Consider the following 13,493-nt stretch of genomic DNA (forward strand, 5'->3'; position numbering starts at 1 on the left):
TTGTCCCTCCAGATTTGACCTCATTAAAACTGAAAATACTGTATATGTCTTATTACAGAAATAGTTTATCCAAAAGGAGTTACATAGGGAATACAGCTAGCCTGCCTTTTTTTTTTTTTTCTTTTCCCCCAAATTCAGACTTCTCTGTATAATGTAACACTTTACATTAGCTGAAAGAAAATATTTTGGTATCAAAATCATGTTCTGGATATGATGCCTCCTGTTCTGAATGTGACGATCAGGGAATTCTCTTTCACTGCTCTCGTATATCAGGACCAGTTATGGCCCATATAACTGTCATTGTCTCAGTAACCTGCAAATTTGTTGCCGTAATGAAGCTTCTTGATAAACAAAGTTATTTTTATTTATTGAGTCAGCAGTTGGATCTACAGCTGAACAGAAAGTCGTATTGTGTAAAGATCTGAGGTTATATGTAACATATTTTGAAGTTCTGTATATGGACAGGAGAATATAGTCATGGTTACAGCAGTGGGCAGGAAATCACAGTTTTGAGTCTTGGCTGTGCCACAGACTTTCTGTGTGACTTTGGACAAGCTTCTCTTTGTGCATTAGCTAATAATACTATCTCTATCTCCCAGGGGTGTTGTGAGAATACATTCATTAATGTTTGTAAGGCGCTTGGATACTATAGCAATGGGGCCGTATAAGCACTTAGAGAAACAATCCATTTTTGCAACAATGTGCATCTCCCTGACTAAGGACTTTTTTTTGCTGGAAGTTTTTCATAGATGCTTGTTATGAATAAATCTACTTTATAATGATACAGCGAGGTTAAACTGCCTTTTGGAGTGCAGTTTCACTTTAGTATTCAGAGCAGGTGTAAACATTCATAAGTTTGGAAGCTGTTCCCAAGGAAAGAGAATACAATTTTTATAGTCAGACACTTGAACAGAAAATATACCTCTCCTGATTCATCTAGTTCAAAACATGGAGGATTATTTACATCTGTATCTGTCTCACAAATAGTTTATTCTATTTTAAGCACTTCTCATTACATTGTCTAAACTACCTCCTCAGGCAAGTCATTCGATTGCCTAATTGCCTTTAAAGTTAAACAGTTTGCTCAAATGTCTACCTGATTTTTTCCTTGTGGATATAAGCTGCTCTTTCAGTCTGTCCTTTCTTTATGAAATAACCTTCACTCACATGTGTTCAGTTCAGATACACAACATAGTTATAGCAGGTTAACAAGGTATTGCTTGAGAGCTGATGGGAGGTAAATTGGTAAGCCACTGTAATTTGATTTGATAATTTGCCCAGCTGAGTGCTGTACAGTATTAAAATCTGAATACGAGGCTCAGAGCATTAGCACCAAGGAGAAGAAAAAGAATATTCAATATTCCCAAGGCCTTTGTGGAGGACTTGTTGGTGAGAATAGGGGGAATACGTGCTGCAAAGGCTTCATAAAGGGTTTTGTTTTGTTCTGGTTTGTTTTGTTCTCATTTGTAGAAACTAGTGGCAGCAGATAAATTATGGAAGTAAGGGGTTTGGAAGAGTATGAACAGTCCCTGAGGACAGTGAAGAGGGCTCTGCAGTTTTTGAGGCTCAGAAAACAACATATCTGTCGTGCTTTTTAATTTGGAGGCCGAGTTGAATCAAATTTCTCAGAGAGGCAGAAGTATCAAATATAAGTTTCAAAATGTTTATGGAAATAGGCAATCATTAGAAGACAGAGACCCTATAAATGTTCCAGTGGTGGGAACAAATACTATGTCCTCTCCTACCATATTAAATGTAGAGAATTGACATGGTCCCAGCTGTAGGAAATCAAAGCTTGCAGTCAATTACAAGATGTCAACATACAGGGGAACAGGCCTCATTTGTTCTGGGGTTCATGGGGTTGCTTGTTTGCTGTGAAGTCCATCCCTCCGCTCTTGTTGTTCGAATACGTACACAATAGGATTGCTTGTAATGAAGTTTCTATACGAGTAATAGTGGAAATTCTTCTCAAGATGAATATTGTTTTAAGCTATGGTTAGACTTTCCTCACAATGCAGGAGAGGAGAGCTTTGTTATTTTTTTTTCTTTCTATGAGTGTTAAGGATTGAATGGGGTTAATATTGTCCTCTATTATACACATACATGACATATACCACTCTGGACAGAAGAACTAAAACTGAAAGAAAGAAGTAAATTACACTATTGCAGTGTTGTACAAACTTATTACACAAGGGGCCATGAGCATCAACTCCTAATCTTAACTTGGATTGACAACCATGAGGCTGCTCCCAACCTCATATATTGTATCTTGTTTTCTGGGGTTAGCTGAAGTCTCAGGACAGTTTTCCAGTAAATACAGGACCTGTATTAGAGGATTCTTTATAAGAATTCCAGATTTTGTAGTATAACTTGATGCAGGCTTGAATAAAAAAGTATCAATAAAGTCAAGGAGAGGAAGCGTCATTTACAATTGTCAATGAAACATTATTTTCTCTTAGTTGTTTTATACCATAACATGTCTTTTCAACTTTTAGTTTATTCCTGTTTCTATTTATTAGGCATTATTTAAGTAAAATCCTTCATTACCAAAAATTCCCCCTACAAATATATTTTGATAGTAAGCTACTGCAACGACAATAAAATCTCTACCAAACCATTCAGAAAAAAATGTAACACAAAGGATTACTTTTATCTTCTTAAAAAAATAGAAAATATTTTACATTTTGTGTCAAACTAATCCTCTTTGATACACTGTATGTAACACACACAAAAATAATTGGGACGATAATTTAGTGATAATGATTAATATAGTTTGAAAACAACAGTTTAAAAAACCAAAAGATGCCTGCTCACAGAACTCAGTTCTGATAGTTAACCAATTAAAAAAGATGTGCACCACAAACTGGAAAATTCAAACTGCTGTTAAATTATTTTTTACCCTATGTTGTGTCTGTCAAAAGGAAGATACATATCTTCAGCAGTATATCCCAAAAAGGAAAATAAACCAGTTAAACCTACTGCAGCTATTGCATTTGCATTACTATGTTTTAATGACTGCTTTCTTGAGGATGTTTTTCTGTGTGAGAAGCAGCAGGGTACATAATTTGGAAAGGGTAAGTCCTTTCCTTATGGCAAAGTAAATTGCAGCTGTTTCCCACTGTAGGAGGTCATTGGTCATATACAGATTCTATCCACTTTGGTAGGACAACATATTGATGAACACCTTCATACCTATGGAATGTCCTTAGGACTGATACCAGCTGCACGTGTTTACATCAGCAGAATAACTCTCCCTTGTTGATGCCTCAGACAATACTTAGTATACAATTAGATGTTATCTTGCTCATATTATTTGATATTTCGGTTTGCTACATGAAGTACATACCTGCTTCTCATATCTCCTCTATATTTTTGGAAGCAATTATGAAAAACCAAACCAAACCAAACCAACAACTAATGGTTCCTAATGGAAGAAGAAAAAATCTGCTATTTGTAGGCAAAGAGAAGAAAACAATCAAAATGTGGTTGACATTCAAAATAAATCTAAAATATCCTTTTTAACCATAACCATTATTCTAGCTAGTATACTGTCTTTTGCTAGTCCCTCATTTCTAGATGTAATTGTCATGTGTTTTGGGAGTTTGATTTGTTCTGGTTTATAGAATTCTGTTAGTTTTCTGGCATCATTTCTTCATAAAGAAAAAAAAAACAACAAAAACAAAACCCAAGGGCAATCTCTGCATCCAACATTTGGTGGCATTAAAGTTTTTATTTAACACAGTTAACTTATATCTGAAATGATGAAAAAAACTCTTCTAAAAACAGTGAAGGTCAATTTCATGAATACTGCTCTCAGCATCTGAACATAGGTGTTACATACAGTAGGATGGTTGTAAGGGGAAATACCGAAGTCTTCAATTCTAAATCTTCAGGTGTGCGGGCTGTTAGACTCCCTAATGTTGTAGTTTATTCTGTGTTCATTTCCTTTTGCATTTTCAGAAGTGATTTCAATTGAATCATTTATGGTTCTTCCATTCAGATTATAAGAGCTATTTTGGAGCGGATAACCCTCAATGGCTGTATATGAGACATTGCCCGGGGTGCTTCCAAGATGCTTTTGAGCTGGGTAAGGAAATCACCGAGTGTTGACACATTCTCAAAGCACTATGGCATGGATTGAGAGCATATAGTTTGTAATTATTCTGTGTATTACTGACAGAATAGACTATGCCAGTTTCCTCTGAAATGTTAAATGAAAACAAATAAATATTTTTTGGTTAAAAAAAAAAAGGCTAACAAGTATTTTTAAAAATTAAGTGCGATATCTAATCTGTATGTGGTAATTTATACATAAAAAAACTTCAATTCATCATTACCCACTTCTGATGTGTCTACTTGTACTATAGTAGCCATTCAATGTATAATATTACACTAATGTAATGTCATAATATTACCATTATATTAGTATACTGGTAAAGTAAACCATACTCAGACTTTTACTGTGACTTTAACATCAAAGTTGTTTCTGCAGGCATGGCTTAACCAATATGCTAGTTTAAGACTCAAACTTGTATTCCTGGATCATCTCTACTATCTACCTATTACTTTATGCACTCTTGTTCTGTCAGGAACAATTAGTTATCACGACTCGTCTCCCCTTTCAGATATGGACCCAGACAAGTAAAAACATGGGCTAGTGAGCTTGAACCTGTGCATGAAGGACAGTGGAGACATGGGGTGTTGATGTGGGGCTTCCACTGAGTTTACGTTAAGTAAAGAAATCAGAGGAAGCTTTCTGTCTATTGTTCGAAAGCTTGCTAATGAGGATGATGATCGGGACAGTCCAACATGGGCATGATGCTAAAACCTCCCAGGAGCTGGCACAAAGAATCATCCATGGTCTACTTCACTCCTTCTCTGTTTAAGATTAAACCATGTCCAGGCAGAGTGTATATCTTGCTGTAGAGAAGGATGGTCTCCCTCTTACAATGTTTGTATAAGGCTCTTTTGTAATGTTTCATCCATCTGAAATCTGGCTGAATCAGCTACAATGTCTGCAGGATTTTTACAGACGTTAGTTCAGGCTGTGCATTGTCACTGCCCCACGTGCCAAGAGTACTATTTTAATATCTGGCATTTTTGTTAAATGACAAAATTTTAGATGCTCCATTTCATGTTGTAATTAAAGCTTTCTATTTTAAAACAATGAAAGCATGCAGAGAAATGGTTCCTATTAGAACAGTGTAATTCAAAGCAAAACCAAAGATCTTTTTTGCCTTTTAAAATATGCCTTTCATAAAAAGTTTTGTGAAAAGCTGCTATACAGTGGCTGCTTCATTAACTGTAGTAAGCTATGGGCTGCCTGATGTATCTGGTAGATATAAGAAACAAACTTTGCACAAAACCTGACAGACAATCAAATAATGAATAGGTTGTGCATGCAAGGGAAGGTTATATTAATCTGCAGTTCCTGCCATTATCCCACTCCAGGTGTACATAGATGGGCCTCCAATGCCTTAATTCCACGAAGTCCAGTAATAAATCTCAGAGTAGCTTGCAGTAACCCATTTTCATCCTACAGAACAAAATACATCTTATACAATTTAGTATTAACTGGACATATCCCATAATAGCTACACACTGGCTAATACTTATCTTTTTCTTCACTATCAAGAACTAGTGGACTATATTATACATGAATGGCTTGTAAAATTATTGGTTTCTATTTCAGAATGACAAACAAGTTTGTGTTCTAAGATTTAAGATTATAAACTTAAAAATTTCTTTCTCTTTTACTTATTCAAGATTTTGGAATAAAGGCCTGAACACAGACCTAGAAGAAACTTAATGTATAAAATTCTGGGCCTCCTTTAATGTCACAGTCTGATGCAAGTGTAGATCTCTTGAAAACATGAGAGTTTTCGGGTTAAAAAAAAGAGTGCCATAGTGGTAAAGCCATTTTAATTTATACTTAAAATGTAATAATTGTTCATTTTGTGCATGTAACAATTTTCAACTGTTTTTTTTTGAGGTTTTGAATATTTTTTAAAGCATCTGCACTTAACATTTGTCTGAAAAGTATTTGTTTCCCCTCCAGTAGTTTATCAGCAACTAAAGATTAGCTCTTGCTTCAGTGTTATCAGCCAGCACACTCAAATAATACGGAGGCAGTCATTGTCTATTCCTCCTATGTTCAGAACCTGTTCCAACTGTGGAGGTGCCTGGTTTGTTCTGGATATGCTCCATTTTTGCTGCAGCACCCTTTCCTACTTACTACAGTAAGAATCTCTAATAGAAGGATTGAAAGTGTCCATTGTGGCCTGCCTTCAGCTCCTGATACATTTTTGTGATATCCAGGTTTTGATGTGGAAAGTCAACAGCTAGTACAGAAAATTATCTGGTTAAAGTTCAAGCCATAGGTCAAAGAGCTTATTGGTTAATTGCCAGTGAGTATGAGTTTATATAGCAGAATTCACTCTTGCAGAATTTGAATTTTTTTTTTGTTTTCCCCCTCCACTAAGATAAGAGGAAGCAACAAAACCCCCAAATACATTACCTTATTAGCTTTCCATACAACATTGCTATAGGCCATTCTAGAAAAGTTTGCTGTGACTTGACTCATAGAGACACTGGTTATTCAGCCTGGCTTTCTCCACGGGGCTCATTTTCAGTTAAGAACTTACTCACTGAATGTTACAGCATTTCAGTTGTGTGCATTTAGGCTAGACCCTCAGGAATTGATGCTGGAAACTGTGGATCATAACTAAATTCCTTTAATTACATGTGTTTAAGTATCTTTGTTATAATACAATTTTTTTTTTCTAAAAAAGCAGTAAATGATTGCATTTTGAGAAGGTTAAAAAATCCAGATGATCTTAAAATATATAAAAAGTAAAAATTTGAGGATAAGCCCTTTAAATATCATTGTGATTTTTGTGAATAGACCTATAGTCATTGGAACATTCAAGCCTATGCCTTGCCCACCCATCTTAACTGTGAGTTTCAATACTTTCTTACTCTCTCTGATGATCAAAGTATCATGGAATCATATAATAGCATGGTTTGTGTTAGAAGGGACCTTCAGAGACCATCCAGTTCAACCTCCCTGCCATGGGCAGGGGAGATCTTTTACTACATCAGGTTGCTCAAAGTCCCATCCAACCTGACTTTTAAACACTTCATTAGCATTTCATGGCAATAATCTTACAACAGGCAGGTAGAAAGGCCCTTGAGACATAGTACACTTTCTCTTCGAGATTAGTAGTTCGCCTCTTGGATGTAAATTGCTACCTATTCAGGTCTTTTTAGCTGAATGAAGGCATATTTTGAAAACGAGAAGAGATGAAGGTCATAAACAAACCAGAAAAAAATGGGAGTGGGAAAGAATGGGCAGCTAGACACTGTAATATTACAAGTTCTTTATTAAGAAATGTGTGATTCTGTCAATGAAATGCTGAGTTTCTTTTTCCTCTCATACATAAAACTATGCATAGGCAGCCATATGTAAATATGTATCATAGAAATTAAATAGCATCATTTAGATGACTGCCTGCAAGTATTTGTCTCTTTCTTCAGACATTAAAATATTTCTTCCTGAACAGGTTGTGTGAAAACTTGGTACATCTCACATTAAAAAAAAAAAAAAAAATAAGTAATCTGTACTCTGGAAGGCAAGAATGAGTTTCAGCACTGCAGGTTCTTCACACAGCATGTGCTGCCCTGGCTCCCTCCTCATTGGCAGCTCATTCATTACAGCTCATATATTTTCTCGTATGCATACTGGCACCAGTTCCATTGGATCGGTACTGGTTGCAAGTACCGTCAGTGTGGGAGCTGGATTTTTTTCAGGCTCTAAATTTTGTAATCCCAGATGGGTTGAGGTTTTTCTACGCAGAAAATTCCCCAGGTCATAATGCTGTCATTGTTCTCAGCAGGAAACCTTAATTGCAGAGCTAGTTGGATAAGAGTTGGATTAGCTGGCAGAGTGTTGTCTGGAAAACCTTTCAGCTGTGCAATGTTATCGCTTCCCGTGTCCCCCGCCCCCACCCCTGAGGATTCCTAGACTACTGCATTTGGTGAGATACATATGTTTTCCCCAGCTACAGGAGCTGTGAAGGGTTCCTCTGGGATATCTAAGTATAAATACCTAAGTGTGTCTTCAGTTGCTAGGTTATTTTTACTCAATGGGTGGTTACCAAGTCATCTATAATTGTGCTGTTAAATGTGTCAGAGCAGTTACTGCAAAGCTAGGTGCTCCCTGTGACAGGTTGAGTGTACAAAGTAAAACAAAAGAGGACAAAAGCAACATTTAAGAAACGATCTGTTTAAAAATTTGAATTATATAAGGGGAGATTGCTTGTTAAACAGATATGAAGAATATGATCCATGAGTATAACACGGATGGAGAAGCATGGTAACATAGTTTGACTATACTACCAATAGTACCTGTGACTGGCAAATTAAGTCATTTCAGGTTTGTGTTTTGGGATAATTCACCAGTGGTTCAAGGGATCAGAGTGATCTTACAGAACATTTCACTTCTTCTTAGGGAGCTCCTGTACAGCCTTTGTAGTGACCAACAGCTATGATCAACTGGCGACTGCTGTGTGGGAGAAAGTGCAATGAGTTCCCAATGGGCAACTGTCCATGTGACATGAACTGCTGGCGCTGTTCTTTCTCTATAAATTAAAAAAAAAAAAAAAAAAAATTAAAAAAGAGGAAGAAAATAATACCTGAATAGAAAGTCAGTAAGATGGTAGGAAGAACACAAGAACAGCAAAATAATGCAGCTGAAAAGCAAAAGGAAATAAAATGACTTAAAAATAATCAAAAGTTCCAGGTAGAAATGATGTACTGTGGCAAGAAAATGGCATATTGGTTATTCTAAATATCTAGGCTGCACTATCCATCTTATTAATCTGCCACTAGGAGAAAGAATAGGAAGTGGGGTTCGGTCCATCAAATAATTATTAAAGGCATATTAATGTATCACCTTACTGGGTAAGTGAAGAGAAAACAAGTGAAAATTTTAGGTGTCCATGGAAGGAGGTGGCCAAATGAATGTGTATTTGTGGTTCTTAAGGTAGCTGCATCATGTCACAAACCAGAGATTAATAGAATCTCCTTAGAGATTAATTTCTACTCCAGTGGCACTTGCCCAGCACAGGTGAGGATCAGTGATAAAATTTTGATCACTACTGTAGTTGTGACTAGCTCAGTAGCAAAGGAATGCGAACCAGCCATTAGCATGCAGAGAACAGAGGGGAATAAATACTTACAGGTTGCAAAAACTAATTGGTAGAAATATATCCATCTATATTCATTACTATATATTCGATATATCATCTATTTTGGTTAGACTCAAAATGGAAAAAGATTTATAATACCACTTCAGGCATATGTGAAGGATGAACTGCGTGAATTTCAACAAAATAAAATGTTAAACTTAGCATCAGGAGAAACATTCCAGCTGAGAGAACCACTGGGCTGGAATAATCGCCTCAAGTGACTGGTGACAGACTATTGCCTGAGTAACTCAAAAGTAACAGAAATAAAATCCAGTGGGCATTGGCAAAGGGTTGGTCTAGATAACCTAATAATAGATATTGTCTGCTCTATTTTTTGTGATTCCAAGCCAGTAGTGGTTTCCAAATTCATTAGTGAAAATGGGCTAACATCATATCTTGTGCTACTGCATTTGGATCTGCATTGGCCATGCACAATTTGGGGGTTTATTGCATCAACAGGCGTAAAATAATTATGCAAAAGGCGTTTGACACAACTGAAAACACTAGGGGCTTAGTTATAGGTATACAGAATACAATCTGATGGTGTTCCAGGAATTTTAGCATGTTTTTATTTATAAAATATCTCAGTAGCGAAGAATAAATCCATTACAGTTTCATAGAATCTTTTTCACAGAATTAAATTCAGAGCATAGATAATATTTTTAAACCTTTAGAATTGAGAAAAGGCTGCTGTCTTTGCTACAGAGTTCCAGTTTTAGTAATTCTGTAGAACCAGATCAAAGTTTTGGTAAAAAGCGCAAATGAGCTGTATTTCCAAAAGGGAACATACATTTGGAAATGATGTGCTTCATTTTTGTGTTGCTTTCCCATGAGAACTCAGAAGAACTTTTATCTCATACACATTTGCTCTTGCTCCTTGATCATCAGGAAAACAGAGTCGTCACTTCACTACTTTTCCCTGTTGCAACTGTCCTCTGTGTTGGAAATGTCTTCCAACACCATCACCATCCTTTACCAGTTTTCAGGTGCTGAGCATCCCTCTTTAACATTAAAAACAACTGGGAAAGTTCCTGCGGAGTGGTTCCCTGCCAGAAGCTACTGATGGTACCACAGCATCTATATTGCTGGAGATGTATGGGGTCAGAGCTCTGGCAAAAACCTGAAAATGTACAGTGAGATAATTCTGTAAATCTGTCTTGGCCTAAGCAGCTTTGAAGTTGTTTGACAGGTGTTATTCCGTTAGCTGGGGATGCAAATCTTAACAGGCTGAAAGATACGGGGGATTTTCTGTCAGTGGAATTTATTCAGAAAAGTCTTTCAGGGAAATCTACACTGGTAACTTGAGGTATCTTTAATATTTTATAAATCATTATGCAGGTGACAGGTAGAGAAATTGAAGATTGGTATTTTTGAAAAGGACTCGCCCTATTTGAAAGGCCCAAAGCTATTTAGAAAACAGAAAGTCCACAGTGAACCATATTTAGAACAGCAAGCGGCGTTGCCAGGTACCACTGTCCTCTCAAATGGGAAGTCTTCTGGAATCCCTTGTTGCTATGAGACTAAATATCTCTGTACAATGTGAGCACTGAACCAGATTTTGCTCCCACTTACGCTCGTGTGCACGTAGAGTGACTCCCCTGCGGCCAGGAGGCACAGTGCCACAGTCTGATGTCTTGCTTATGAAAGGGTCTGAACCGAAGCCCACAAATGCCCAGGAGTATTTGTGTAATTCAGATGCTCAAACAAGTAGGACTAGTTTAAAATGGGAGAAGGGCTATCATGTTGCACCTCAAAGGGAGTAAGCAACTTGGGGATTTTGACCCATTGCCAGTGGGTCTTCACATACCTTTTAGTCAAAAAGGAAAGTAGTGCTTAAAATTTTTCATAGGGTTTCTCTCCAAACAGCATGTTCAAACTGAAAGATAGATATTGCTTATCCTGGACTGCATAAACTCTTAAATATGAGACACTTTTAAAACCCACTTATCTGTGGACTTAAAAGCTGCTCTCTCAGGGGGAGGAGTCTGTGTTTGCTTAAGTATAAGATGTGTGAATTTTCTTTAGCTACTGGACACTTTTTTCTTTCACTCAGAGAGCAAATAAACAAAACCCAACTCGAACTGCACCCAAGCATGGTCAATATCTCACCAAAGTGTACATTTCAGAATGAAAGATTTACAGTGGAATATCTCTAGTGTAGCTATGACATTGCTTTAACATTGCATTGCTGTAATCTTCATATATAGTAAATGCAATAAATGGGTTTATAGGGATTTGTGTGAAGTTTAAAATTCAAAAGATATTTGGTTTGAATGTTTCTTTGCGCTATCAGTGAAAAACCAAAGAGCACAGGGATGAACTTAACACACATCGAAAGAAGAAGGGAAATGTTTGCCCAACGAAAAAAAATGTTCATTAATCTGTCCTTCCAAGCATCTGCAAAACCCTCCCCTCCCCTTTTTAAAAATTAAGACAATATTTTAAAATTATTACAAAAAAACCCATAGAAGTAAAAATGTAACCAAAGATCTATGAAAACAAAGCTCTTAGAATGCAAGTATCCCCTTCCTTGGGTTGTATCCTCAAAACTATGGATGCACTTTCATGTCTATCCGGACAGACCAGGGTACCGCATCGGCCATCGGTGCGTTACTATCATTGCTAACGCAGTGCAGACAATCTGCAGCCGGCCGAAGGAGCACGGCAACTTCAAGCTCGTCGCGGAGCTGCAGGCGAGGAGGACTCGCCGCCGGAGCGGGCCGGGCCGTGTCGCGCCGCCCGGCGCTCCGGCCGCCAGCTGTCCGCAGCTTCCCACGGTGCTGCGAACCGCGGCCGCCTCCGCCCGCTTCCCTCTGCTTCACCTTCCTCCCGCCGGCTTTCTCCCGCACCCCGTCGACACCCGCTCCGGCCCCCCCCGGGCCGCTCGCCCGCCGCCGGCCGCGCTCCTCCCCGCTGCGCGGTTTCTCTCCGCGAGCCACCGCAGGCCGCGTTGCCGAGCGCGCTCGCGTCGCCGAAGTTGCGCGGGGCAGCCGGCGGAGTTTGAACGCGAGAGGCGCGGAGCCGCACCGCGTCCGCGGGCCGAGGGGCACCCGAGCGGAGCCCCCCCACGCACTCCCTCCGCCGCCCAAATACGCGCAGCCGGCAGCGCTTCAGCGCGCAGCTGTTCCCCCAGCCCCCGCACCGCCCCACCGAAGTGCCTCTAGCCGCCTGCGCGGCACGGAGCTCGGCACCCGCACCAGGCGGCCGCCGGCCGGCCCGAGGGTCAGGGGCTGGGCGTGCGTGCCTGCGCCCGGGCCCGGGCTGCAGCGCGTCCCACAACTACAGGGCCGAGCGCGCAGCCCCGCGGAGCGGCCTCGCATCGCAGCACTTCCCCGGCCTTCCTGCCCCCCCGCCAGGCTTTTCTACGGCAGCCAGCCGCCGCGGCTCGGTCCTTCCCCTGGAGTGGGAGGGCGGCAGCAAAATCACAGCCCTGGTCTTTTTTTTTTTTTTTTTTTTTTTATTTATGGCATTCTTTCATTTGCGTTCTTGTTTTCCGTGGGGATGGCTGCAACGGAGGCATCAACCTGTAGGCTGAGAGAGCTCTCGCCGTAGCTCTGAGGGCGTTCTGCGGGGCCACCGCCGGGGAGCGGCGCCGGAACGGGGTCGACCCCGCAGGCGGGCTGCGGGCGAGGGAGCGGGGCCAGCCGCGGTGCCCGGGGCAGCTCCCGGGGCCGGGCGACCAGGAGCCCCGGCGGCGGAGGGGCGAGCCCGAGGGGAAGCCAGCGATTTTTGCAAGAGCTCCCGAGCGGCGCCGCGTTTGCCAGGGATGGTGGGATGAACTGAATGTGTCCCCGTCCCCCCCCCCGCACCAGAGAGGATCCCCGAGCCGGGGGAGGAGCGGGGGGGTGCAACAAATTGCCGGCAGCCTGGAGAAGTTGCAGTAAAGAGAGATCCCTCCCCCCCCCGCTCCCTCCCCTCCCCGCTCGCTCTCTCCTCCCCGAGCCGTGGACAGCGAGCAGCGGAGCGGCGGCCCGACGAGCCAGCGAAGGAGCGAGCGAGAGAGCGACCGGCGCCCGCAGCCCGGCGATGCTGCAGCGGCTCCCGCGGAGCCTCGGCGGGGTTGGCCCGGCCCCCGCACGCCCCGCGCCTCCCGGCGGCGGCGCACCCTGAGCGGGCGGCGGCCCCGCGCCCCCGCGGCGCAGCGGGCGCTGTTGCGCAGCCCGGCCCGGCGCTGCCGGCCTCCCTGCTCCCGCCGCCGGCTCGGCGCGGCTCCCGCGGAGACGGAGCGCTGATTCATGGGGCCCC

General features: G+C 41.3%; 1 protein-coding gene across 1 annotated transcript in view; it reads left to right on the top strand.

The window, feature by feature from the left end:
* The window catches only part of TAFA5 (TAFA chemokine like family member 5), a 341,506-nt gene that overhangs the window by 99,124 nt on the left and 228,889 nt on the right, over positions 1-13,493 (top strand). The gene's annotated exons all lie outside the window — the stretch shown is intronic.

Source organism: Caloenas nicobarica, chromosome 1 (genome assembly GCF_036013445.1).
Source record: "Caloenas nicobarica isolate bCalNic1 chromosome 1, bCalNic1.hap1, whole genome shotgun sequence".
NCBI lineage: Eukaryota > Metazoa > Chordata > Aves > Columbiformes > Columbidae > Caloenas > Caloenas nicobarica.